Raw genomic sequence first — 12,977 nt, forward strand, 5'->3', positions numbered from 1 at the left:
AGGAAGAAGAGGGCGAGTAAGGCACAAACCGATCCATTAATCATCAATGTAGAGAATCCCTCTCATGAGATTGTCTCTTATTATAGTTATGTCCATGAATCAATACTGGAGGACGCTCCGATGTTTGAAATGATTCCAGAGAACAAAGAAATCTCAATGGATTATGAGAGTGCGTATGAGTTGATAGAAAGATCTTCCATACACATTGATGATGTATTTGCATACACTGTTGCTCAAGAAATCATAGAGCACGATGATATCGAACCACGCTCTGTTGCAGAATGTCAACAAAGAGCAGATTGGCCTAAATGGAAAGAAGCAATCCAGGCAGAACTAGATTCTCTGACAAAGAGACAGGTATTTGGTCCGGTAGTGCTAACCCCACCAAGTGTAAAGCCTGGAGGACATAAATAGGTCTTTGTTAGAAAGCGTAATGAGAATAATGAAGTCCTGAGGTACAAGGCTCGCCTTGTGGCGCAAGGTTTCTCACAACGCCCTGGAATAGACTACGAGGAGACATACTCTCCCGTAATTGACGTTATAACGTTCCGCTACTTAGTTAGCTTGGTAGTTTCCGAAGGACTGGAAATGTAGCTCATGGATGTGGTTACTGCATATCTCTATGGGGATCTAGTGTGAGCCCCCGAAAATTTTGTTTAATTTTTGAAGGTAATTTCTTCGCCAATAAGATTTTTCGCCAGGTGATTTAAGTGAAGAAATTGACCCTGGAGATCAATTCGGTGTCAAGACTTCGATTTGGGCCTTACGATTTAAGTTTGGGCCAGAGTTCTTCATTTTGGGCCTAGAAGGTTACTAAAGTTCTTGAAGCAAAAGATCGTCGAAGCAAATTTGAAAGGAAGGCAAATTGAGTTGTAGTGAAGATTTGAATTTTTAATTTTAACGAAATCGAGTTTTGGGCCTCGGACGAAGTCGAGAAATAACATAGGAAGTTTCAGACGAAAAACGAATAAAATAGAAGTTACGAGCCCAAAAACCTTAAAGCAAACAGCTAGGATAAATTGGTAATTTGACGCGAGGGTATGATGGACTTTTCACACGAACTAAGAGTAAAAGGGTTAGAAAACCCTAGAGACCTCACAACTCTCCTCTCTCCTCTCCCAGCCGCGTTGCTCTCTCTCTCCCCGACCTCTCTCTTTCTCGTCTTCCCACTGCCGGTGCCGAAAACCACCATTTCCGGCCACCACCAATCTAACCTACATCCAAATCCGACCCAAGCCCGAGCCTCAGCACCAACATGCATCGCCGGCAGCCTCTACACTCGCCGACCCATGACCGCGATGCCACTGTTCCTCGAGCCTCGTCGATTTCCGGCCATCATTCCAACACACCGCCGCCACCTACGAGCTCGGGGTAGGCTGTTAAGCATCACCCCAAAGCCTCGTCGCTGACCGGAAGCTGGAGAACACCGTACGCACCCTCGCCGGCGATCTGGACTTCTGCAAAACCAGGGATACCACCTCCGACCACGATTGAACGAAGCCACCACCTCGAAGAAGCTTAGGGTTGTACGAATCGCCTTAACCCCTTAGTCCCAACTTCTGACTCTGACCAGCCACCACACGCGTTACACGCGCCGGCGACAGCGTGTGAGCCACCCAGCGCCACCGTGAGGGCTACCAGCTTACTCCCCTTCGTCTGGTAAGCTGGATTTTTATCCCTTCTTGTTAGTATGGGCTTTTGGTTTGATCTAGATTGAAAACCCTAACTCTATTCCTTAATTTGAAACCTGTGAGGATTGTGGAATCTGCATTTTGGAGATTTTGGAGGAGGGAGAAACTGTTGGTTCAGCCCAACTAATATTGGAGATTGGTAAGGATTCTCGAACTCTGTCTTGGTTGCGAAATTAGTCGGATATTGAATGTTGATTGTATTGTTTTTCTGCTAAAGGTTCGAATGGTTGATGGTGGTGAAGTACAGCCATGTTAAATCGACTGCTAGTCTGGAAAAGAAGAATGGTAAAGGACTGTATTTTTGGATCTGTTTGGACACGAACTGATTGTACTGATCGAAGCTATGGTTTTACGAAGTATGTGAAATATGGTTTTATTGAGAATGCGTGATATAGATTTGGTTATGGTATTTGAGTGATCAGTTATGTTGAAAATGTCATTGTTATAAGGTGAATGACTAAATCAGTGAGCTCTTTAAAGAAGTTATAAATTGCAAGTTAAATCGTTGTTGTGAAAGAAAATGTTGAGAGGAGTTGGGTAATGAAAATGGCGGATTTTATTTGTTTGAGCCAAATTAGGATATTGGATTAATGTTCATGAAATAAGGTTAAAAATCGGAGTATTCTAGTGTTTCCATATCCCGAAGTTATCGTCAGAATGAAATCATTCGGGAATGGTAATTACTATTTATTTGCTATTATTTAACGATTAAGTAAGAAAGGTCAAACCGGTTGACTTGGAATATATTAAGAGAATAAGTATAATCACCATATCCCGAAAGGAGTTTGAAAGGTGAAATTATTCGGGAATGGTAATTATTATTTAATTGCTTAAGGTTTAGAAGCTAAATAAATTGAGGTCAAAATGGTTGACCGAAATTTTAACATGTAAAGAAGTGTGATCACCATCTCCCGAATGAGTTTACTACGTTAAGTGAATTGTTCGGGAATGGTTACCATTAAATATCGATTCAAGTTAAATATATTGGTAACTCATAAAGAAATTAAGAAAATGAGTTATGAATTGAGTACTTATCGGATTTAGTTTTTGTTAAAGGATTCGAGCGTATGCACTTGGATTTGGACAAATGATCGAAAGTCGAAAACGAACCCGAATGTGGACGAGCACTCCATATCCAGGTAGGGTGAGCTGTCCCTTCCTTGTTAGAGGCTTTTCAGTATATGTGGAATGTTATACTATGATAGTATGTTGCCTGCAAGAACGTTTTTGGTTGTTCATCAGTCGATGCCTCGTGATACATGTGTTTTCAGAACTAATAATCGCTAATTGTGAAAACCGAGGCTAGACTTGCATGTTGAGATACTGTACCCTTGTATGTGTGTACTTGTGACCTGAAAGTGAATGGGACCTAGACGCGTTGATTCCTAGGGATCCCACGGTGTCGATAACCGTGAACCTCCGGAGGGGGCTGTGCTCCTATGTTTGTCGGGGAAAGGTAAGTACAGACAGTGAACCAGTCATAGGAGACTCAGAGCCAGGAAATGGACACTTTCGCTACTTGTAGTCACAAGGACTACAGAGTAGTTGGCTGGTTCTCTTACTCAGGACGAACCAGATCGGTCACTGATTTATTTTACTTTAGCCGGCAGGTAAGTATCTCGGAGCTCCAAGTGTGTGAAGCATACTGCACATGTTTTTGAAAGAAAACGAATGTTTGTGGTTGCCACTTTTCTTAAAGCATTTTTCGATAAACGTGCACAATATTATGTAGTAATATTTTCAAGTATATTATTTTTCAAACCTAGCATGGTTGGGTCGGCCCCTATTGGGCATGCGAGGACGAAAGCTCACCCCTACTATAGTGTGCAGGTTTCGAGCATGTGGTCGGGAAGCGTACAGGGGAGGCACATGACCCGGCTTGGCGCATTTCTCTTTAGCTTTATCAAGAGGTGGTTTTGGTCCCTTATCGGATTTTGAAGTAACTTACCTATTTACTTCTTATTTAATTGTTTGTTTTCTACTCCCTTATTTACAAAACTTTGGGAGACCCGTAACCCTGGGGCGCGTCTCTCATACTTGTATTTACTTAGTGATTTGTTATTTTCCAAATTGGGCTCCTATTATAAGCCCAAATCCTTTAGCCCACTTTGAATTCCGCATTTGAAAATCTGTTGTTAGGTTGCTAGAATGATTTGTCCAAGAAAGTGTTTTGTGAACCAACAGTCCAAACCCAAAAGGCCTTGCGTTTTCGGGTTAATGAGTTATCGGGATGCCATTCATGACATGTCGGTTTCTCATTGGCTCGGAATCGCGGCGCTGTGGGACCCCCTCTCGGGTCACCACAGTAAAGTGGTATCAAAGCTCTAGGTTCCGAAATACTTTTGAAATCGTTTTTGCAAAACTAGCAACCCTTCTCATATTTTTTCAAGTGTCGAATTTGGTTGGGCAAAATGCTCGAATTTCTTAGACATTTTAAAGTATGTTGGTAAAAATATGTTTTGAAGTCCCTCCTTTATTTTATTCTTCCCGAAGGATACCCTATTGCCTTATTTCGCTTGCAAATATTTTTCATTGAGGCTACTTCCGAGTTGTTAAAAGAATTTCCAATGGATTTAAAAAGTAAAGATACATTTGAGGTTCCTTGAAAAAGAATTTTGTTTGTTTCCTTGTGGTGCTTTAAAGTTTGGTTTAAATTTTAAATTGCCAATGCCGTCATGATGCCGCTCGACCACAAACGCTCCAAAGGTAGTAAGTATGAAAATTGGATAAAGTGTTGGGTAAATTATTAGGGGGTTGAGCATTAAGGAGTTAACGAGGTTATATTGGGTGAGTTGATACTCGGAAAAGTAGGTTAGAAATGAAGTTGAAAGGAATATTTGTGTACCCCCATGCTAGTGTTATAAAGTAAATTTTATTGATGGATTAGAGTTGTTGTACTACATATATTGTTGCACGTATTGAAAAATATAGAGTGTTGTGTGGAGCAAAGTGAAAACTTGAGTAAAAAGTGAGATAATGACCCTTATATAGTCGTTTGGATAAGTGGTGTTCATATTTTCGCTCGATTTCCTCTTCTTCCTTCCGAGCGATGGCCCGACTGCAGCGGTTCCCCATCGATGCTCTACGGAAAGAAGGTGTGATTTTCGAGTAAGGTAGACACCACTCAAGTGTTTCCCAAGTGGTGGATTGATAGGGAAACTTGTAATGGCAACACAAACATGAAGTTGATTATTGCTTGAGCCTGGCATCTCCCCAATCTTGTTGTTAATTGGTGGAACGATATGAAGCTTTGTTGCTTTGGAAAGTCCAATATTGTGTTGTTGTGTTGACAATATTATTTTGTTGGGAAACTCAAGAAATTGAGGAACGACTAGTAGAGTCGTAGAAACTATTCTTGGGTTGCCATTGGTCCGCAGGGAGTTGAGAAATTGTGTTTCCTAATCAGAGAAATTGTTGGGAAAATAAATGATTGCGGAACCAGCAACGTACTTGGAAATGTTAGTATGCTTTGAGATCACAAGGTCACGACCTTGTACTGGTATTTAGTAGGATCACTAGCAACGTTTCTAAGAGTGGTCAAGAAAAGATCTTTAAAGGATTATAACTTTAGCAGCCAGTTTTCTGTACTTCAAGGAATCTTTGATCGCTTTGAAGTCAATAATGCTACGAATTTCGGAACGTGGACAAGATGGTAGCACACTCTTGAAAGACAACTTTGATTACGTGGTTAGAATGAAGTTGAAATGGTGACGTCAAGGAGTATTTGAAAATTCGAAAGTTGAATTAAGACCTCATTCTCCAGGGATGTGGAGAAAGGCGATCAGTGTGCCATGTAGGATTACATGTTGTGGCTTCGCCATCATGACAAGGTAAAAGACGAATACGAGTACGAACTCGAGAATCGAGGCGACAAATTACGCATTTACCCTACGTGTTCACTTTTGAGATAAGGAATTCGTAACATTTCTTCCACACCAGGAGTTTACACTAACTGTTTTACAGTCTTGCTTCTTGCTACAAAAGTTGATTTTCGTCTCTTGCATTACTCAAAATGTTTTCCTTATAAGTCAAGAGACTACACCTTAAACAATCGAGTTTTCTTTACTGAAGTGTTTTGTTTTACGAAGCTCGAACAATTTTAGGTTCTTTAGAAGTTTTACAACCTAGACTTTGAAAACAAACTCAAAACTATCTTCAAGGCTGTTTAGCGAAATGCATTTGAAATTATTTCCTTACCTACCAAAAGGTTCTTGTCAACAAATCTTGTTCGAAAAGTACAAAAGTTGAAAATTTCCCCAAATCTGTTTTCAAGCAAAAATTGAACTTCCGAGAATTTTACTATTTTGTCTCCGCAACTACTTCAAATTTAGTTTTATCCGACCTCTACTGCTTTTAAATTTCTGAAATTTTGACGACGGTCTCAGTCAGCATTTCTAGATTTGAACCTAGGGATTTGGTTGAAATTGCATATCCCAAAATTTTAGTCGTCAACTCATTCGAAATTATTTTCCAACTTCTGGGAAACTTGAAATGATAATCTCGTTGTGGTTTTCTTTTATCTTTGGTTATCCTTTTTATGTAAAACTGGTGGTTGGAAGAATGTTAGTTCACCTTTGAATTTACTCAGGACACCCACTTCGAAAGCAAAGGATTACGTTAGTGGAAAATAATTAGAAATTACTTTTCCTTGTTGTCGGATGAGGACACAAGGAAATAAAGTGCTTATAACCGATTCAACTGTTTTGGCTTGACCAAAGTTGAAGGAGCGCTTATGACTTGATTTCTGAGTTTTGACATCAAACGAGTTCGTAGGGTGAAAATGATAGTTCAAGGTCGAGACCGTTAATGGAAATGCTACGAACTTTACAAATCTCGAGGAGTCAACTTCGATTGGTGATCCTCGAATTTCGTTGAAACTTAGCGAAAAGTATTGTTGCAACTTGATGCCTTGAGCATTGGACGGTTTGTTTGGTCAATGCCAAGCGACCTATTGATTGGTGTCTCATGACGTGTTGTAGGTACATAGGTGTTGCGATTTCACAATGTGACATCGAATTTACTGAATCGTTTGCTTGGTTTCGACGTCATATGTACAAGCTGCCACAATTGTTTGTTCATGGAGTAAACAGTATCCGCTAAGCTACGAATAAGGGTGTATAAGGTTTAACAACCAAGATCATTGATAACTACGAGGCGGACGACAGTGATGACATCGTTGACGTGTCATTCGTAGTGACGCTCTACGAAACTTATTTAGGTTGGCCAATGGAGAAAGCTCGGTTTCTCTCCTTGGTTGCCACTTATATTTAAGGCTCAAATTCCCGAGTAATTTTATACTCTCGTTAAATGGGAATTGAGCGTAGACGTCAATTTGTTTTCAGTGATTTTGAAAAGTAAGCTATTATTGCAATTAGGTTACGCTCACTTTACGGATTGAAACAATCCGGGCGGATGTGGTATAAGAACGATGAATTATGCCCCTGCGTATTCTTAAAGAAAACAAGTTCCGGATTTGCAATTGTAGCTGTATATGTTGATGATATGAACATAATAGGTACTCTTGATGAAATAAGAGAAACCGCAGGCTACTTGAAATCCGAATTTGAGATGAAGGATCTTGGGAAAACTCGATTTTGTTTAGGCCTTGAACTAGAACACCGAGTTTGTGGAATACTAATCCACCAGTCTGCGTACGTCCAAAAGTCAGGCGATTTAACATGGACAAAGAGCATCCTGCTAGCACTCCCATGATCGGTCAAAGTTTGGATGCAAAGAAAGATCCATTTCGTCCATAGGAAGATGACGAAGAGGTGTTGGGAGCTGAAATTCCCTATCTAAGTGCAACAGGCGCATTATTGTACTTAGCCCAATGTACTCGACCAGATATTGCATTCTCAGTGAACATGTTAGCTAGATTTAGCTCAGCGCCAACGCAGCGTCACTGAAATGGTATTAAGAACATTTTCCGACACTACTAGAATTATGCTCATAGACATCATGACAATTAAATCGGTGAGAAATACACGTGATGTAAAACAATGTCATTAACATCGATTCCTCAAAAACCGATTTGTATGCATATAACTGACATCACTGTTGACTGATGTCTATATTTTCATTCTAAAATTTTCAAAAACGCGCTGAAAGACTAAGTTAAAATTTTCAGGAAGGCGGGGAACAAAATTTTCATTCCCCACACTTGTTATTTTTCCAACTCACTTTACCCCTAACTTCACAATTGAAAACTGGTGACCCATTTTCTCTCTTGCTATTCCCCGAACCCTAGCCCTCTCCTCCTTCCTCTCCCACTCTCTTTCCACGGCCACCACCACTTCCCTCTCCTCTGCTCACTCCCACTACTATCTCTCTCTCTCATTGACCGCCTCCGCCCCCTTGCCGGCGCCATCACCTCCATGAGCAAGTTCTCTCTCTCTCTCTCTCGGATCTCGGAAGACTGAAAGAAGGCAAAGAACCCTTCTCTCAATCTCTATCTCGAATTGGGGAAATCGATTGCTTCTATGAACCAATCCTTCTCTCAATCTGTCAGTCAAATATGGGAAATCGATGGCTGCTGTGAGGGTTGAATGCAAAGATTTTCACCGACGGCTGTGCTTATTATCTTGGCTTGGTAGTGTTTCAAGGGTTTTTTGTATAAGAAAACGTCTTCTTCATCTACAGTTGGTGTCTCTGACTCAAATCCCATTGCTTCTGGATCTGGGGGTTCACAGTTTAGGTGAAGTTTTGATTTTTTTTTTCTCCTGGGTTTTGTTCATTTTCAATTGGGTTTGTTTTGTTCTTGTCAAGTTTCGTGCTTTATGGGTTTGAATCTGGGATTGAAATTGGGTTTCGTCTCTGTTCAATAGGGTTTCCATTGTTTTTCCCAAAACATGGTATCTGGGTTCAATGAAGTTTTGGATATTTGATAATTGAGAGTTGGTTAGATTCATTGTGTTCTTGCTTTTATCTAAAAATCAATTGGGGTTTCGTGTTCTTGTTGATTTCTGCAAAAAGTTGGGATTTTGGGCTTGATTGGTAATTTGGTATTTGGAACTAAGTTTTGTTAAAGTTGAATATGGAGGGATTAACTGTGATCTGTATTGATTGAGTGATGGTTGTTTCTGCTTCTACAGAGTCTCGAAAATGGTAACAGATGCAGATTTGAAGTTTCTGATTGAAAATTTGGACGAGAAGATCGGTCAGAATAAGAAATGGGACAATGTCATAGAGAAAGGAAATGATCTTCTATACTACAGTGCTAAGTGCTGCAAGCCTAAGGTCATTCATCCTGTGCTTAATTTATTTGTGTTTTAGATTCTTTGAATTCATTATGGAAATTCTCTGCCTTGCTTTTAAATTATAAACAACTTGAATTTGTTAGATGCTTGTCATAGCCCTGCAAAGTTAAATCTGATTCTTGTGTATTGTTGTTGCCTTAGTTCATTATCCCAAATTTGCCCCAAGGCATCTAATCTTGGTCAGACAAATGACTAGTTTCGCTAATTTACTCCACTGGTTTTAGACTATTAGCAAATGAAGGTTATCAAACTGAGTTAATGCATCTTTGTCCTTGCTTTCAGGTTGGTCCTGTGAAATACTTGAGTGTGACAATATTTGAGGACTGCTCTCCTGAGATGCTGAGAGACTTCTACATGGATAATGATTACAGAAAGCAATGAAATAAAATGCTGATTGAGCATGAACAGTTACATGTGGACAAAAACAATGGGGTTGAAGTTGGCCGGACAATAAAGAAGTTTCCACTATTGACACCTAGAGAATATGTATTAGCTTGGAGATTGTGGGAAGGAAAAGATAAAACATTCTACTGTTTTGTCAAGGTAATTGATGTTAAAATATTCTTTCTTTTTTATTTCTATGAAAACAGTCCTGGGCAGATTTTATTTTGCATGTGGTGGTACTCCATGCTTGGCTTTTGATTCTCTTGATCATATTAGGACTTATGAAACCAATTACCTCATATTTTCTTTTTCAATTTTTGTGATGACAGGAATGTGAACATTCTTTGGCACCATGGCAGAAAAAGTATGTGCGTGTTGGTACTTTCAGATCTGGTTGGCGAATTAGAAAAGGTAAGTTCCTGACATGCATCTTCATATATTGTTTTTCTTTGTCTTTACTAATGCTTGCAGTTTGTTGATATGAGATTGTAAGCAAGGCACTATAGTTGTGCTTCATGTACTAGTGGTGGATATAGGAATGATTTCCTTAACACACTTAAATGCTTGTTTGGTTGACGTGTTGGCAGTCTGCATTACACTTTGATACATGGGTTTTTATGTCTTAGTTTAAAGAAAAATGTGTTTATAGTTTTGTGATTTAGTTATCTTCTACAGTACCTGGTAGAAATGCCTGCGAGATCAAAATGTATCACCAAGAAGATGCTGGTTTAAACGTGGAGATGGCAAAACTGGCCTTCGTGAAGGGCATATGGAGTTACGTATGTAAGATGGATAGTGCACTACGCAAATATTCTGCAATCAGCAATGATCAATCAAGTTCTGCTACCACTGCAGTCACTTTGATAAAAAAGGTAAGTACCCTCATGTACATATTATTATTGTTTAAATACTTGTATACCTTGGTATCATCTGAAGCACTTCCTGGTAGAGCTTGATCCAACTTACTACGGTACCTGGCTATGTATATAACCATGCATTAACTTTACCAGAGAGATCGTTGTGGTATTGAATTATTTTATTATTATTATTCTTTTGGGTAGTGAACATGTTCCATGTCATTTTTAGTTGTCTTCGCAAATCTCAATGAGCAGCATGGCTCCTAAATCTTGCCAATATTGTCCTATTGTAAGGATGTCATATTCTTAGACATAATGGACCTAATTGATTTTTTGAGTGCTGACCAAACATGGATTTTGCTTGAATCATTAGATACTTTAGAGGAAACATCTGAATTGTATCTATAGTTAAGTACTATTCATGGGTGGTTTCCTTTACTTCATATAACAACAAATGCAATCTTATAAGAATTTCACTTCACAATTTATTAAGCCTATTTGTGTCATTGATTGGTATTCTTCTCCACATAGGTCCCCCCTGGATTAGAGGCCACGGATAGCAATGGAGCAACCTCTGCAGAACCCAATGTTCAGAGTCTTAAATTGTTGTTGCAGTAAGTGGTATGACTCAGTAAACTTGAAAATGGCCCCTTATTGCGATGATTATTTCTATTTTCCTCAATGCCATAATTGGTCTTTGGTTCCCAACAATGGGTTAGTAGAAATAGTCAGGCCCATAGTTTTCTCTCCTCACAGTGGTCTGGGGTTCAATTTCCCTCTCAGTAGCTGCCTAGCTATTTGCTCAATTTTCCTGTTTCTTAAAGATTGTAGGTTTTGGCAGTTGCTGCAGTTTCAACCCCAGTCCAAGAAGATGGTTTGGGGGAACTCTGGGTAGCCAAAAAAAAAAAGGTCTTGAGCCTGGGTGATATGTAAATATTGCTGAAGTGGTTCCAAAGTGTTCTATCTTAAAAACATCACAATTATTTACCCATCCATTTACGTACAGAGGTCTAACCTGGCCATGCAGTAAACCTACAACATCGAATACAAAATCTTAAAATGTTTGAGAAATAGAAATCATATCTTAGTTTTGGATAGTCATGTTTTCTGGATGATTATAGTTCATCCGTATAACATTGTGATCAACAGTGTTTTTCCTTGTGCTTTTGTTGATGAGTGTACTTATTTCAAAATTATTTATGAACATTAATTGCATATATCTCCTTTTATTTACTTCATATTGGAATTGAATGTGATTCTAGCAACCTTAAGATGGATTCTTTGTCACCTATTCTCATTTCTGGTTCTTAAGGTTGGACCACTTGCAGCATATTATCAAGTACCTCTACGTCATATATTATTGGTATGCATTTTTTTTTTTTTATCTTAATCTTCGTTCAGACTAAATCAATCTTCAACTTGAATATGACATTATATGTTGTCCGGAATATGGACTTGTAGGTTTATGATGAGATGATCCTACCAAATGGTGTTTCAAGATTGCAGCCAAAAGGAGGACATGGAAACTAGGGCTGAATGGGTGGAGAATGCGTGCATCTGAGGTAATGTATTTTGCATTCTCCCCCCCTTTGCTGAACGTTTAGTTTACATTGCCAAGTCTTTGATTGAGTCTTCATCTAGCTTGAGCTGTTTGTGGTTTGTGAATGTAATAGACACGATTGCCAGAGATATAACAGAGATATCTAGATTGACAATGAGTAGGTAGATCTTGTTTTATATATGCAGGATTTTTTATTGTTTAGTCAAGAGACATGTTTTTATTTTATTTTGTACTATGCAGCCAGCTTAGAGACGATTGCTTGTCTATAATTACGAATCATTTTACCTGATGATTATGACTTATGTTATTCTATATGTTTCTAGCGGGCAGCAAAGACTCGGAAAGAATACACCCAAGAACAACTTGACAAAGTGCACATTGAAGTGGCTGACTATTTGCAGACCTTGCTATAGATGGAGACTAGCAAAGTGATTTTGAGTAAGGCTAGCTAGATGTTTTTTGAACCATTTTGGAGTAGTTGTATTGTTGCAGCAGCTGCGAACAAATTAAACTACATGTAGTTATTGCAATGGTATGTTTTAGGCTAGCCTTGAAGTAGGTTTGGGGTCTTTTTGCCTATTTTTTGAACTATTAACATCTCTGATGTTGGATACAAATTAATGCAATGTTCCGTATTCAAATTAATTTGGAATTTCATGTTGTTAAATGTGGATTTGGTTGATTTTGTAGCAGCAATTACAAAGTGGACATCATGCTCAAATAAAGGACATGATGTATATACATCTATTTTAAATCAATATTAGACTACAAAAACGATGTCATTAAAGAGATGATCCATCAGATTGGAAACAAAAATCGATGTCTCTTTATTCAGTGCACATCGAGTTATTAAGTAAGAAACGATGTAACACAACTCAATGAACATCAAGTTGTTAAGTAAGAAACGATGTAAAACAACGCAATGGACATCGATTTATTAAATGAAAAACGATGTCTAGTATAAGTATGAACATCGGTGCCGACCTCAAAAACTGATGTTTAATAGAAAAATGGACATCACTTCATAAAAGGAAACGATGTCTAACAGAATAATGAACATCGGTCGCGTAATACAAAAGAATGTAGATTCAATCTTAAATAGTGTGATATATGGCAAGTACCCGTAAAACTTATAAACAACAGGCAAACTTCAAAAACACCGATGTGTAAGAGAATATAACACATCGTTTCTAGAATGAGTAACGATGTTAAAATGAATACTAGTGTT

General features: G+C 38.7%; 1 pseudogene; it reads left to right on the top strand.

Moving 5' to 3' along the window:
* The first annotated feature begins 7,860 nt into the window (after positions 1-7,860).
* On the top strand, positions 7,861-12,415 carry LOC133724969 (uncharacterized; annotated as a pseudogene).
* Positions 12,416-12,977: the final 562 nt, after the last annotated feature.

Source organism: Rosa rugosa, chromosome 1 (assembly GCF_958449725.1).
Source record: "Rosa rugosa chromosome 1, drRosRugo1.1, whole genome shotgun sequence".
Classification (NCBI taxonomy): Eukaryota; Viridiplantae; Streptophyta; class Magnoliopsida; order Rosales; family Rosaceae; genus Rosa; species Rosa rugosa.